The 16,901-nt window shown below is 25.6% G+C and overlaps 1 protein-coding gene and 1 long non-coding RNA gene across 8 annotated transcripts in view; one reads left to right on the forward strand and one right to left on the reverse strand.

The window, feature by feature from the left end:
* The window catches only part of LOC147816935 (uncharacterized), a 266,782-nt gene that overhangs the window by 132,105 nt on the left and 117,776 nt on the right, over positions 1 to 16,901 (forward strand). The gene's annotated exons all lie outside the window — the stretch shown is intronic.
* The window catches only part of LOC147816939 (uncharacterized), a 41,651-nt gene that overhangs the window by 22,971 nt on the left and 1,779 nt on the right, over positions 1 to 16,901 (reverse strand). For 3 of the 7 annotated variants that reach the window (XR_015429562.1, XR_015429564.1, XR_015429566.1), the window contains 3 exons: positions 14,682 to 14,800; positions 12,055 to 12,227; positions 7,448 to 7,554 (listed from right to left, as the gene is read on the reverse strand). This is a non-coding gene — a long non-coding RNA (uncharacterized LOC147816939). Of the gene's footprint in view, positions 1 to 7,447; positions 7,586 to 8,635; positions 8,747 to 12,054; positions 12,228 to 14,681; positions 14,801 to 14,893; positions 15,064 to 16,901 lie in introns of all 7 variants that reach the window. The other 4 variants (XR_015429574.1, XR_015429571.1, XR_015429572.1 and 1 more) reach the window with 4 other exon arrangements.

Here is a 16,901-nt window from a genome sequence, read left to right on the forward strand (position 1 = left end):
ACCCATACTTTATATAAATCAGGGTGCACAGCCAAATGCTTTAACAAGAAATAAGCACCTTTTAAGTATTCTTAAGCAATAGAAACAATATTTTTAAGCAATATATATATTAACAAAATGCAAATTAATTTTCAAAGACTTTACATGATCATAATAAAATAACTAGTTTCTGACCAAGAACTTTTTTCTTGATTATATTAGCCATTATAAAAGGATCAGGAGATTTTTCAGTTTGATATCAGAGGGTGGAAAATGAAGCCTGAAATTGAGAATATCTTCAAAATGAAGCACATGAGAGTACAAGAATCTCACCGAACTCAGCCAGTAGAGGGATAGGCAAACTGGCAAGTATTTCACCAAACATGCAAAATGATTGGCGCTTTCATACGCTATGGACTGCATAATTATTAGCTAAATTTAAGAAGCATTGTACTTGAAATGAACAACAAATGTTAAATAACAGATAAAACAAATGTTTAAAATTTATTCTCTCTTTTCCGACCTCTCTAAAGCAAAAAGTATAAACAAACAAGTTAATAATTTTTTTGTAAATTCTAAGACATACAGAGAACGAATACATTGAAAAATATGTATACAATACTGTTAAAAATTCCATTCATTACTTTTAAAGCAAACTATGCGTTTTTTTTTTTTTTTTTCTTTAAATGTAAAAATAATTCTAGAACATTATGCTTTACATTTTACAAAGAACCATTTCTGTAACTTCATTATGCAATGCATTATACATTTAAAATGCAGAAATATAACTGAAATAGTTATTTTCATAATAATTTTTTTTATTAATCCCTTTGGTAATAGGCAAGCAATATTTTTTCAGTTTTTACTTAACTTCTATATTTAGTATGTAAAAGTAACATGTAGAATATAATAGAAAAATACTTATTTCTGGGCAAAATTAAGTTGTTTCATGGGGAAAGAAGAAGAAAAAGTCTTTGTGGGCTGGTTCTTTTCTGAACCCTATAATCTAGTATTATTTTTAGAAACTGTATTATTTTGCGAGAAACAACAGTCTTCAGGAATATCAGTAAGTCATAACATTAAAATTGCAACAGTTAGATTCTCAGTTTATGATTGAGAAAATTTAATAAGGCACAACATGAAAAACATTCACAGAAAAGAAAATTAAAAGGGAACTTGAAACCAGGAATGAAAAGTTTTAACCACAGTGAAAGAAATAGGTTTCCTCTCACATAAGATGAAGAAACTTTTTTTTCAATAAAGAAATAGCAAGCATAAATTTAAAACAAAACTTTAAGAAATCCATAACTATAATCTAGTTTAAACAATTGTATTATTTTCAAGTCATTTAATAAATCATTTTTAAGTAAGAGAAAAGTCAATATTTAAAAAGGTTAATTATAAAAAAAATTGCTAATTAGATAATTAATTTGCAGCCTATTACTGCAGCAGTATGAATAAAAAAAAAAAAAAAAGAAAGAAAGAAAGAAAATAAAATAAATAAAAACATATTTCTAAAAAAAGAACATTTAACACTAAATATTTATTGGATCAATTCTTTTTGAAAGCATTTTTGATCTTTTATGCTATTTCACATAATTCAAGAAGTATATTAAAACATTAGCTACATCAGGTCTCTATAAGAGTAATTTGGGTACCTTTTATAACAGTGCCTATTTACACAAAACCCGTAGCAACTAATAACAACATTAAAAAATAATCACTGGCATGAATAATATTTTGTTTTATGCTCCACCCATGAAAAAGATTAAAAAAACGTAAAATAAAGTATGCTTTTCGTCAGATTTATTATACAGGTAAGTGTTAAAATTAAGCATCTTAAATTGGACACAATTTAAACAGTCTAAATTAAAAGAAAAACACTTATACCATAATATTGGTGGTCAAAACACATTATGATTTTCGTAGTTCATTTAAACAAATTTAAGAATCCAAGTATTAAGTAAGTGAACTTAATATAGAACTTAAATAAAAGTTTGTTAACAAAAATTCTTTTTTTTTTAACGGTTAATTTAGAAAGTAGTTGTTAATTTAAATTCATACAGCATAATAAGTTGATGTAAAAATTTTTAAGCTCTAAGGATAATGGAACTAGGCACTTATATTTGTTACAAAATTTTTATATTAATTATTTAAAAAAAGATTTATTACAAATTATTACTTAATATTTATTAAGACTGGAAATATAATTGAAATTTGTTCATTTACAAAATTGCCAAAACAAAGTAAAAACAAATGGTTTCAGATAATTTCAAAGTATTTAGATTAAAATTAAGCATTTTCTTGATTGAAATATTTAATTATTATTAACTTTAATTGTCATTAACTTTTCTCTCATCTAGTTTAAAAAGTATACATTTTAATTACTTTGCTACATTTGTACTGAAAAATTTATTCAGTTTGTACTTCTATTCAAAATATTAGGGCCATGTTACCATAAATATTATTTAATTAAAGTGCATTTAATCTTGTTGAAGACACAATTTCATATTACAGAATTCACTGTAACAGATTTATCTGAAAACAAATTTTCTGTTACCAAATACACAAAGCCAAATGTTAAACAGACACAGATTTACAATTACTGATGCTTTATAAAAAATCATTATAAAAAAAAGTTATTGCAATTATAAATTTAAAATAAAATAAATAAAACTAGTATGATCACGAATGACCATCTAGCCTTGAATTGTTTACATAATTTTGTTTGATTTTATGATAAAAAATATCCCTGTCAGTAAAAAAAAATTAATTATTTGATTCTTTCTCTACATGCAAAAGTTTCCAAAATACACAAAATTCTTTTTTAACATAAACACTTTTTATTTTACACATCTCTCCAACATCGTTATTTATAAATCACGAATAATTCACAGAACTTCAAATTTAACACTAAACATACCATTACCGGTAAAATGACCATTTAAGAATTTTTGCATCGAAAATGTGCTTATCATCTTATAATTTTTTAACATTTGACTTCATGACTTTTTCTAACAATAATAAACAGTTAATATTATATTTTTTGGTATTTTGTTTGTTTCGAATAATACTTGTCATATACCTGTTTCTACCACAGCCACTCATTTGACCGGGAGAACAATTTATTGCTTTATAAGGTTATCGGATCAGAAATTACGATGTAATGCGCATTCAATGTATTGCGTTCGGTGAGTTGCCCATTTCTGCTAAGACTGTTGCATATTAGTTCAATCAGAATAACTGTGCATTCAAATTTCAAGAAAGTACCTAAAATTTTAGATTTTGACATTTTTGTGAAAGAAAAAGTGGCAAAAACTGTTTTCGTAAGTAGCTTATATTTTATTTTCATAGCTTTATTTCATTTCTAACTAATTGTTAGTTTTTACAAAGAAAAATGTCAAAACAATCAAGACAGCACAAGTTCTTAGAAGAAATAATATTAATTATAAAAATTATAATTCTTATAATTATAAGAATAATAATAAGAATTATAGAAATAATAATAATTACAAGAAATATGTCTGTGGAAAATGTACAATGGAAACACTTTGTATATGTAAAAAATGAGTTTAATAATGAATTAAAAAATTTTATTCTTCGTGTTTGTAATACATAAAAATTGCCAATATACAATTTATTTAATCATAATAAAGTTTTTTTTAGTTTATTTCTTTCATAACATCCATATTTTATACATTCAATCAAGAAACATACAGTCACTTGACCGGCTATGATAGAAATAGGTATAGATTAAGTGATAGTATGCTTAGAGTTAATGAACTTATTCTGCAAAATTAAATGATGTAATACCAGTTTTACTCATAAAATTATGGAATATAAAACTTAAATTTACTATTTATATAGGATCATCAAATTTAATAGAATAAAGTTTTTGAACAATTAAAACATTGCTCTAATATCCAATAAGAATATATCTGAGATATCCAGATAATACATACAATTCATAAATGAAAGAAGTCCCTCAGATATCTCATCAATATCTGTGATAAGTCACGTGTATGTGTCAGATGTTTCTAGGATATACAACAGATGTCACAATATCCAAATATCTGCTTGATATCTAACAGTTGTAACTCCTGGATTTCAGAGGAGCATTTCATGGATATTTAGAAGATTTGGAAATATCCAGCCTTTTAGTAAATGTCTCAAAGATTTTTTGGGAATATTTGATGCTGCACAGACTTATTTCTGCAATACCATAATAATTATCACCCTTACGGCAGAATTTTTTCGAGCTATCTGCGACAAAACTCTCTAGCACTAATATCTTTCTGCAAGACACTTTTAAGAATAACAAACATATATGTTTCAAATTTAAGATAACAAAATCGCTGTGTTTACAAAAAAAAAAAAAAAAAAAAACTTTATATATTTTTTAAATAGAACATGCAATAATTTTTAATTTTAATATTATGGGTGATATTCTCTCATTTTGTAGGGGTGGGGTGGACACAAATTATTTCCTACTTTGCATTTTGTAAATAATCATCACAATAAAAAAATAAATAAAAAGTATGAAATCCAAAGATTGACGAAATCATGTGAATCCGGCTCCACAAATATGTGTTTCGAATCAGACTCCTCAAATGCTTCGTTTCGAGATTACCTTATTGTAATAAATAACAGCGCATAAAAAAATATCAGATTTCAAAAAAATGGAGAAATCAATAGCAATAACTGCAAAAAGTGGGATAGAATTATCACCTTAAAAAGTAAATACTCAAATGCACGATACGAATGTTCCATATTGTTTCAAATATATGGGGATATTTAATATCCAAGTGAAAATCAATATCAATAACTGCTGAAAATACAATTAAAACCTTATATTGATTTACAATACTATCGGCGTAAATTGAGCATGTCAAAAATTGGTTATCTATATGCATGATTCAAATATTATGCGTAAATTTCTGAAAAGAAAATTAAATATACATTTTTTTTACTTTTCAAAAGAAAGATCTTTTTGCAAGAACTCCAACGTGCTCAGACGGCGTGTCTCTATGATTCTGACACAGGGATTATCACTTCATGTTATTTTATACATTAATATGTGCACTCCAGCGTGTCAATTTTATTGAACTTTTCTACATGTACAACATTTTGTACTTAACTTTTTGAGATAAAATTTCTTGATCATTTTTCCTTAATTTATAACAACCAGTGTAACTTTTTGCACTATGTCATGAGAAGATCATGTAAAGAACCTACACTCATATTGAGCAAAATCTTCAGGAGCATTAATGCAATAATTATTGGCATGCTTTGATTTTAAGTGATAGACTCAATATTTTGTTTGAGAAAGTTTGTATAAGAACTGAAATAAGAATAACGAAAAGTAAAAATTTAAAATGCTATACAAACTCAAAGGAAAAAGTATAAAGGGAGACAGTGGTAATAAACAATAGATACTTTTATCAAAATAAAACTGGACTCATTTCATCCATGTTTGACTTTTTTGATAGATCTTACTAATTATTTACATTTAAAAAAATATATGATTAGAAAAAACACAAACTGAATCTTATTCAAAACTTTCACTCTTTCAAATCAATTATAGTTCTAAAATGTAACTGTTTTTACAGTTAACAGAAACTCATCTATGCATCGGAGTTATGTAATTTTTTATTTCTTGTAAAAATAAAAAAAAAATCCCAATGAAGAAAACATTAATTTATAAAGAAAAAAATCATAATATATATTTCTTCCACATCAAACAAACTTCAATACAACTATTGAAATAAACTTTGTTGGAAATACAAAAATGTACAGAAATAAAAAATTATCTAAAATTTTTATTTTTATAAAAAATTACAAAAAGATATTTTAAAACTTTTTACTTTTTTTTGTACTAATGGTGTATCAGTTTTAATTTTCTGATTTATAAAAATATATTTTGAGCTTTAGATTGATATTATCACAATTCTTTAAGTCATTTTCATATAAGTTTGCAAAATTTCTATTTTGTTTTAATTTCATCACTTTATTAAATAGCATTTCGTATTAGCCCATTTTGAGATATCATGAAAGAAAGAAAAAAAAAAAAAGATCAATTAAGTTTTAACTAAGAAATGTTTTATGGAGAATATAGTAAGGATAAATTAATGAATAAGATAAAAATCATAATTAGTGTAAATTATTGCTCTTATTTACACACAAACAGGAATTTTTACATGTACATTTATTCAAAGGTGGGCGTGGCCTACTTAGATATTTGATTGCCCATCACAGAAATATTGGACATCATCACTTTCCAAACAGAAAAAAATCTTCGTTTCATGAATCATTTTGTTTAACAAGCTGCAACTTGCAGGGATCTACTACATTTTAAATTTTCAAATTCATGACTTTCCATGACTAATTCCAAGAATATTCAATGACTTAATGAAGTTACTATTTTCTCCGACAAAAGCACAACAATAAATTTAAAAAAGCATTATAACATTAATTGAAATAATAGGTATAACGAAAATTCATACTCTGCATCTTCATATTTATTTTAAATTTAAAAAACAGAGTAAAGAAAAAGTTGAAGCAATAAAATAGCTGAAAAAAATACAAAAGCAATTTGTTCCTCCTCTTTTTTACTGTAGAAATATATTTTAAAGATGCTTTTCTTGTGTATCGGAGATTAAAGAAATACTCCTGATATTTCTGTTCTTTTTTGGAATAAAGAAAAAAATCGCCAATGACTGGCTTGCTTCAGCTAGAATTTTAAATTAATAAAGTAAAATAAAAATAATAACAAAAATTCTGAAATCACAGAAGTTTAAAAGATAATTCGCTCTAGAAATGATGTTTTATCTTTCATTTTTTTAAAGAACACCATCATTTTTAAAGAACACAATAAAAACATTTTATACTTTAATAAAATATGACTGTAAGTGGGGATTTTGTTACAAATTCAGATATTCGGTACATCATGAAATTGTGTGAGTGTGAGGGGGTAAATTCTATTTTAAAAAAAGACTTTTGGGGGCCCTGAATCCGTGATTTTTTAAAAATAAATAGTTAAAATCAAGACATTTCATGACAAATTTTGTTCAATACCAAGATTCAAGACTTTACTGGTGTGCAGATACCATGAACTTAAACCTGTTTCTCTATTGATCATAAATTGAAAAAGTTTTTGAACTTGAACATTTTTTTCCCCATTTGCTATTCAAAAAAGCAAGATCAATTAGAAGTCAAAACTAAATGAACACCAAAGATAATTGCCTAACAGTTATTAAATATAATTAACAGTACACAACTGTAAAACCTAAAAAAAAACTTCAAAATCTTTTGAGCTTTGAAACCAAATTATTTAATTTACACTCATAACTATTCTAATTTATCCAATCTGAAACAAGTGTAATTTAATACAGGGATTTTGTTCAAGGCTATATTAAAAAATTTTATACTAAAATACTACAGCTTATTTATGAAATTAAAATGAACATACTCATTTTTTTTTACTTCCAATCTTGTCAAGAAATAACATCAGTTGAGAATATGGCCAAGACTTTATTTGTTGAGCTGTTACTACTCGCCCCTTTTTGACTTGTTCAGCTAAATGCCAAAAATTGATAAAATGAGATATCTACATAAAGACACGAGAAAAAGAATGACATTTTTTTCACAAATATAGTTTAAAATTACAAAATTTAATTTAAAAGAAATAATTAATAATTCATAGAGCAAAAAAGTTATTTTATAGATTTATTACAGGGTTGCTACTCAAATCTGGGAAGAAAAAAAAAGCTCCCTGCGTTTTCCCTGTATATATTATACACAATATACTAAGAGGTAACACACAATTACTGCGCAAATTTGTACGCTATATCAGGATAACTAATACTAGTTTTAATTGCTAGAAAAACTTAAATAAGGAACAGTTTAACATACATAAAAAAAATAAAAATACAGCAAATAAAATAGTAAAGTACAACTGAACTATATTTAAATACCCCATAGATTGCACTTAAAGAGGACAATATTTTGTAAAAAAAGAAAATAAGAAATAAATATTCCTTGCATTTTCCCTGTTAATTTAGTTGATTTTTTAATTCCCTTTATTTTTTAGGTTTTCCTATTCTACCTGTGGAGTGGCGACCCTGTATTTTACTTCCATTTCCTTAATTTAATTTTAGACGTTAGATATCAACTATTTTATAAGTTTTTAAGCAAATGTCAAAAGACTATGTCAATCAAACAATGTTCAACATTCATATCTTTAGAAATGAAAATTATCACATTTTATCCATAAAACTCTTGATCACTGTAACAATCATTTGCCTCATTTCTATTCCTAAATATATTTTTTTATCTGGATTTTTATTCCGATGTATTGTTGAATTATTCAGGGGTGATTGTGATCCCAACTCAAAAATCCTGAAAATTTCTTATTAAAATCATTAATGACGCATTTCAAAAAATTAATGTCTTTATAAAGTTAAATCATTTATATTTTCAAAACATCAAATTCTAAATAAATTATTTACAGCATAATTTAAATGAATAATTATGTATAAGTTTACTTTCATCTCTAATCACATTTATTATTCTGTCAGAAAAAATATTTACAAATGAAAAATGCCAAGTATAAATTCTAGTTCTAATATTTTTAAATAAAATAGACAAGAATTTTTACACATGATCGATGATTTCTTGATGGACCTAGGATTTCCAGAAACTTCAGGAGTGTTGTTGGCGAAAAATCCAGTATTTTTCCGGAGCACAATCACCTCTTTAGCAGACTTAGCTGGTTAAAAACAATGCCGTTTAAACCAAATGATTTAAAAGAAAAAAACAAAGTCAGAATATTTTTTTTAAAAGAATCTTTTTAATAAATAAAGTTTCCTGTATTCATATTGATTTTTTATTTGTTTAAATATTGCGAAGTGACAAGATGGTTTTCTCACCTTTTTGGAAATTTTGAGTTAAATTCCGTTATTTTAAATAAACACAAAACTGCAATTTTCAAATGTTAAGGTAGAATTTGAGTTTTCACAAAAATATAAATGTGAAATAAAGTATTGTAAGCAAATTTAAAATAAAAACATGAGGTTTTGTAAAAATGCTTAAAATAAATTAGACCATAACTAATTCAAAAGTAATTCTTGTTCTAACAAAAGTATAAACAAGAATAAGGTACTCTTCCAAATTTTATTTTTTCAGTTCAATTTCATATTGTTTTCTGCTACTTAGATAAACAAATTTGAATTGTATACAAATTTGAATTTTATGCTTACATTCATTATTTTAAAATTCATTTAAAATATTTTTTAAGTAAATGTTTCATAATTTTGCAATATGTCAATAAGAACATTGTTATATTTAAAGCTCAATTATGTTAAAATAAATGACACAAAAGTAAATAGCTCTTTGTTTTTCTAACGGTCAAAACTAAAACCCACCTTTACTATAATATGTGTGTATATATTTATGTAACACATTTATCAATTTTATTTCTTTTCATCAATCTGTTATTAAATATTTCATAATTGAAAAAATACATTTTCTTGAATATCTCATTCTCCTTTACATTAAAATTCGTCACAATATATATACATATTCACACATTACTAAGATAACATTTAGATATAAAATACTATTTAACCTTTCGTTTAAAATAAAAAAAATAAAAAAACACCTGGTTTTTGGGTTTTTATGAAGAAAAAAATAGCTTTTTAAACCCTGTATACCAGTCGCGAAAAATTTCAGTAACCTTTACTCCCTATTTAATGATTTTCAAGGACTTTTGAGGTAACTATTTTTTTTCTTCAACAAAAGTAATGTTGAGAAATTGGAATTAGTTTTTAAAAAGAAATGGTTATTAACAGATCCACTAAAATATTTTTATCTGAGATGGTAGACAAAACTTTAAATAGTTAATTAATTAAGCTATTTAATTAAATAGCTTAACGAGAAAATTAGAATAATTTTCAGCATCATATTACTCAGTTTTTCCTAGATGCAGGTGTTTGACCAATCTTAATCAGCCTTGATTTCTCAAACATATGTAACGATTTTCTTTAACAGCAGACTTTCTAAGTCTTAGAGCCCATAGTTTAGAGACCCATAGTTCTCAAAATCTAACTGAATCAATGAATGACTATACATCTTTTGTTGTAAAGAAAAATATGAATATTGATTAATTTTAAGATTTTTATTTTATTATGTCTATCATCTTGGTTATATATTTTTTATTAAAAGAAATTTGTCACGGCATATTTTTTAAATTATTAAGCAACAAAAAATTTTGTACAGATAATGAATACTAATAACACATATAAACCAAATTACTGTGAGCATAAGTTTATAGTTATAACAGTCGTCTTTAGATAATTTTTGTTATTGCTTAGACATGCTTTTATGAACTGATATAGGTCAAATAAAAATTATACTTGCTTCGAATCAATGTGATCAAGGAAATCAATGCAATTTTAAAATGCAGCATCATGGGAGAAACAAGACAATGTAATATTTCAACTAAATAATATAATTAAAATGATGAAAATAATAAAATTTATAAATGGGCTACATAATTACAAACATTTAAAATTGTAAAAGTATATTTCAGCCTTAATGGTTCTAAAACACAAAAAAAAAAAAATTACTTTTTGGTCATTAGCTTTAAATGTAACAATGTTCTTATTGTTATATTTCAGCATAAACAACAACAAAAAAAATTAAAATTAAAAATATTTCAAAAAAATTTCTCACTTTTTTTTAAAATAAAGTATAAAAATAGCAATTTTAAATATTATAATAATAAATATAAGCATACTGCATAAATACAATACAAATTTGTTCACCTAAATAATAAAAAATAATTCTGAAATTAAACTGTTAAAATAAAATTTAGAAAAGTAATTCATTCCTGTTTATACCTTTGACTGCAGTAAAAATGTATCTTTTACAAGTTTGTAAAAATAAAGTTTGAAAAACTTTAAGCCTTTCAGTCTTTAATTCACACAATTTAACTAATACAAAAAACTAACATAACAGGGAATAACAAACAATCTATTTTATTTTAAACATTTAAAGAGTTATGACTTTATCTAAAAATTGATTGCATTAATTTCTTTTACACAGGCTTTTTTTTTTGGGGGGGGGGGGAATTAATTTTACTTAAGCAATTAAAAATTGCAGATTTATGTCTATTTCAAGCAGGTGAATTCCAATTATCAATTAAACTCAAAATTGCAACAAATGTGAGAATTTCTATTTTATTTCTCAATATTCAAACTGAAAACATTCACATAAATAGCAGAAAATTTATTGAAAAAGATGTTTATTAAAATTAAAAAAAAGGATAAGAAAACCAGGCTTTATCTTTTTTTAAAAAAAAATTTTTTTTGGTTTTGACCTTGTTTTAAACGGACAAACTATAATTCATGAAAGAAATTAAGGGAAATATACTAATGAACAAAACAAATTGCTATTAAACAACTGAAAACAGAATTTTATTATTTTTTTTAAATGATCTTTTTTTTTAAATGATCTTGAAATGAAAATTTACTGTGGACAGGTAAATAAAATATATACGGGTAATTAAAAAAAATATAAACTTAAGAGTAAAAAAAAATTTACACTCAGAGGTAGCTAAATAATAAATCACTATGTGCCGAGGTCATTTAAAATAACTTAATTTTAAAGCAAACATAGGAAGTTAAATTTACATTAAAGATGGCATTTACATAAATTAATGACATAAAAGTGAGAGCAAAAACAAAGCGACAAAGAAGAGCCGATCCACACAAATGATTATACATAGGTAGTTCTAAATTAAATTTTTTAAAATACAGAACATCTGTGAGTCTCAGTTGATGTTGGTTTACGTCCCACTAGATCTGAACTATGGGATATTAGCGACAATCTGGGAAACATCGCAGAGGATGATCCGAAGACATGCCATCACCATTTTTCATCCTCTGGAGAGGGGATGACCTCTGCTTCGGTAGCCTGATGACATGCGAAGTCAATCACTTTGCTTAAAACAGTTTAACAAGGACCGATACAGCACACTCTCGGTCCCTTTGCATGCTGATCAAAGAGGTTACTCACCCGCACACTGACCGCAGCCAGTGATGCTTGACTTCAGTGTTCTATTGGGATCTTGATGATCAGTCAGTTCACTGCGGGACTCTCAGTGCATTTGCAGCTATGCAAAACAATAGCTATGAAGCCCCAACGTTATCACAGCCATTAGGATGAAGTCTATTAAGGCCCATTTAATCCTAAAAATAAAATATTATTAATAAAATATATATATGTTATGGGAAACTATCAACAGTTTGAAATTTCTAACTTTTTGGATTGATTAAATAGATCGGTATCATAAGAACTAAATACTGCAACGAACTTGATTAAAATTTATAAGGTTTATGCCAATATGGCAACAATCTTCGTAAAATGTTCTACAAATGTCACCCAAATGATATGCATGGGTGCCAAATTTGTCGAAATATTAGGAATTAGCAAAATAATAATGAAAAAAAATTTCTATTGAATTCCACGAGTTAAAAAAAAAAATCTAATTTTATTATTCTAAGCTGAAGGTTTCGGTAGCGAATATTATAGAAATAAATAAGTTCTTCCGCGCGTTGCAGGGTGGCCACAGTCTGGAAAATTTTTAAAAGAGGCGCCAATTACTTAATGAGGTTATTGTAAGTTTCAAAGGCTTTAATTTTAGGGATATTTCAGGAATACAATTTGTCAGCTGTAACATAAATTTACGAATATTTTTGGATAACAATTGCTACCAGCTTTTAAATTTTTCTGGAAAGTGGCTACACTTGGAAGGTTTGTCCACCCACTCCCCTTTTCCATGAGATGAAGCATTTAAAATTGAAATGTTTAAATTTCAAATTTACATGCTTTCTGTGGACTGACAGCTAGATTTGTCTATCAGCTAAAAGAAATATCGTTTGGGCTTTGAGAATTTACTTTATTTAGGAATTTATAGAAAGATTTAGATTTTAATAAACAGTACTCCTAAACCATTATCTTATATTATAACAATGGTAAAAGCATACTTAATGTTTATAATAATTATTCTTAATGTTCCTGATAAAAATTACTTTACATGATATTTACTATTTTGGACAATGTATTTGTCAACAAAAAAAAAAGTTAAGTTTTGTTTTATGTATAAGACGCATTGCAGTGTAATGATATTGATGTGTATGGTTTTAATTTTTTATGTTGATAGAAGTAATGAAAACTGCATTTATCTAAAAACAGAGAGCTTTAAATGCAATTTTTTTTAATAATATTTATAAATGAAAATAAATTCTAGTGAAGTTTCATTATTATATGTGTCCCAATTTCTGCTTTTTATTCTATGCAGCTGTCTCTTATCTCATAGCATGTGTACCATAATATAAATTATGCAAACATAAAGTTTTATTTTTCCCCTTCAAGTTCATCTACCATATTAAGATCTCGGTACACTAAAAGAATAGTACTCCCATTGGTCTACTAAATTTTTATTGTTTGGTGTGACTTTAAAAACTTATAATACTATAATTTATGCCTGACTAAGTTCTACTAGATAACAGAAAAGTCTGAAGCATCTGAAACAGGCTTCCCCGACCCAGGGATGACTATTTCCTCCAAACAGATAGCTTATTATAGTCACTAACTAGGCTTGTTATAAGAGTGAGAAAAGAATAAAAAAGCTAAAATACACATATCAACTCGTGAAAAAATAATTTAAAAAAAGTATGTAAAACTCATTTTCATAATTTACATACTTATTTAAAGTTATAATTTGTGCACATTAACAGTCTAACAAACCAAAGATTATCATGATTAAATAGGATAACATAGTAAAGTAAAACAAAATAATGCAAAAATATTAAGAAAAATAGACACTAAAGATTTATTTTTTTTATTCAGGAACTTTTTTCTAAAGTTTAAAAAGTTTGAAATTTTATCCAGGGACAAGTCAGATCTATCTCTTGCCTGGCTATAAAAGAAATCAGCTATAAAACTGAAATGTTATGAATATATTACACCAAAGACCATAAAAATCTTCAATTAGTAACAATCTTTAATAATTAAGAGTTTTTAAAAAAAAAAAAAAAAAAAAAAAGGATGGTAGATTTTGACTTGAAAATATTTCGTATTTTATGCAAATTTTGCACTTAATACACAATAGAATTATTTACTTAATGGACAGAAAACAATTGAGAAAAATATTATAAAAACTTTAAAATGGCGAGCATAAATTATTAAATTGATCATTAATTTTTGTAAAGATTTAAAAAATTTTTAGCTGAAGCAATGTAACAAAAGCAAAAGAAACATTAAATAAATTGTATGTGAAAACTAAAAACTAATCTATAAAAATAAACAGACTTTAAATAAAATACTTTCATCAACAAATAATTTGAATGAAATGCTTATTATTTTACCATACTTAGTCAAAAACTACAATTTAAAAAAAAACAAAAATTTTAAACATAGAAATGTTTAATAAATATAAATTATTATATCTTCCTCTTACAAAGTAAATATTATGTTTTAAAAAAAAGCCACAAAATATAAGTAAACAGCAAAAAAATAAGAAATAATTACACCTGCATAAACAAATATTTGATGAAAAATGTAGACTTCCAACTTTTTTTTAACACATAAAAATTAAATAAAATAATTAAATTTCTTGCGCCTAGCTAACTGAAAAATACCTTGTTTTCGTACCCTCTTGTCCACCAATACCAAAAGGATAAATAGATACAGAACCTCTGTTCATCATCCAGTGCACTTTAAAAAAAGTCATTTCAAACTATTTAACTGAGAATATGCTCTGAAAGAGAATAGAAAAATGTTATAAAATTTCAACTAAACATCCATAGAAAAGTATATGACAATGTTTTCGAGTAAAGACATGACAACTTACTTCATTGAAATGAAGTAAATTTTCATGCCTGGGGAAAAGAATCAAAATTGAAGCAAAGAGGACAAGGTTTATTCGCAGTGGAGAAAACGCTAAAGTCAAAGTTGGCACGCATTAGACAATTGACTGTTTTATCCAGATTTAACCACAGTTTTAACACTCATATCAGAAACCTAAAATTTTAGGTAAGAAAATAATTATTAGCTAATATGAATGTGAAGTAATTATAAATAAATATACATAGAAAATAACAAGTGATCAACTATGATGTTCAATTGTTCTGACATTAACCCCCCTTTTAGTTTTGACAATCACTGTCGACAATCATAAGTTTTGGTGAAGAGGATGATTGATTATCAATAATAAATATTGAATAATTATGACTAAGAATTTGCAAAATTGCAATTTATCTAATTTACTACTAGAAAAATATATAGAAATTGAAAAAAATTATGATTTTTTTTTCCTGCACAAAGTGCAGTCACTGAAATATACAAAGTATAATAAATAAAGTTATGAAATAAAAAAAATAGAAGTAAATTTTGTTTCCTCCCCACAGATCTAATAAAATAAGTCAGAGTTTAACAGATGTAACAGTTGCTACAGTCAAATTTTTAATTTTCACTTCAAATCTATTGCAGTTTATTAGTAGTATATTTCATTTGAATTACCTATATGATAACTAAAATTTATTGCAAATAATCTATTTGATTAAATTTGTGTGAATACAATATTTTCATATTAAGTTATGCTGAAGCTACCAAATATTATACACTCATTTTTAAATTATTTTGCATACAAGCAATGGACAGATTTAGTTTTATCTTATGCTTAGCAAAGCGCTTCTTGTTAAAATTCTTAGTTGAACTATTACGGAATTAGTTGCAAATCACAGTTTTTCAAATTTTTACATTTTATGCAGATTCTTAAAATAGAGATATTTAAATAATTTCAAATAGAGACCTGCTTTTACAAAAAAAAAAAAAAAAAAAAAAAAAAAAAAAAAAAAAAAAAAACCAGAAATTTAGAATTACAGGCTTTTAAAGATCTGCAGTTCCATCAAAGCTAGTGAAATCACCGGAGTATTGGGAAATTTATTTTAATAACTGTACTAAATATTGTTATCAACTTGATAAAGCACTTTAATTGATTGATTGAAAAAAATTAATCGATTTATACGAGTAAATGATATAATGATTACATAGCAAAATTATTCCGCAAAATATATATAATTGTGCACTTTACAGTATAAAATTTTTTAGATTATTATTGTTAAATAAAATATGCAAGTTAATTTTTGGCATCGAATTATCGTTGGATAAACCATTTTAATAATTGTGGGCAAAAAATTTTCAATTCGACTAAAAAGTTCTTCAGATATGATGAAATATAAAACTTAACATCAAGGGGTACAAATTTTGGACTACTCTCCTGACCAAACTATTGGGACCTTTTCCACGATTGTGGGTCAGAAATCCTAATTCTTCAGAATATTTTGGGAATCAGATACCTCAATCCATCTGATTTTGTACCTTAAAATGTCATCTGCACTAATTAATTGCCATATTTGAGATCACCCTTTCAAACCATTAGGACTGAGTCAGAGAATGTGAAGATCTGATCATTAGATCAAAAATCATCCTGGGTGGTCAGCTTATTTTTTTCACGCTGCACACATAAGCATGAAAAACAAATAATGTGAATTACAAAAAAAAAATTCACAGGTTAAGATTATACAATTATTAGTGACAACTTTAGTTTTAATTAAGCTAAGAAATCTGTCTAAATTGTACCATCAATATTCAGACGAATAACAACTACCAACTCAACAATTAGAACAATAGTAATTATCTGTAATGTAAACTTAACAGTTATAATATATCGAACATAATAACCTTAAAATATAAATAATACATTAGTCATTAAGAAAGCAAATAAATTATTTTAGATACACTTTTAATATATGATGTATAATATGAATAATAATTATATTAGTAATTAAAATGCAAAT

This window comes from Parasteatoda tepidariorum, chromosome 1 (assembly GCF_982258835.1).
Source record: "Parasteatoda tepidariorum strain Cologne lab strain chromosome 1, Ptep-v5.0, whole genome shotgun sequence".
NCBI classification, from domain to species: Eukaryota; Metazoa; Arthropoda; class Arachnida; order Araneae; family Theridiidae; genus Parasteatoda; species Parasteatoda tepidariorum.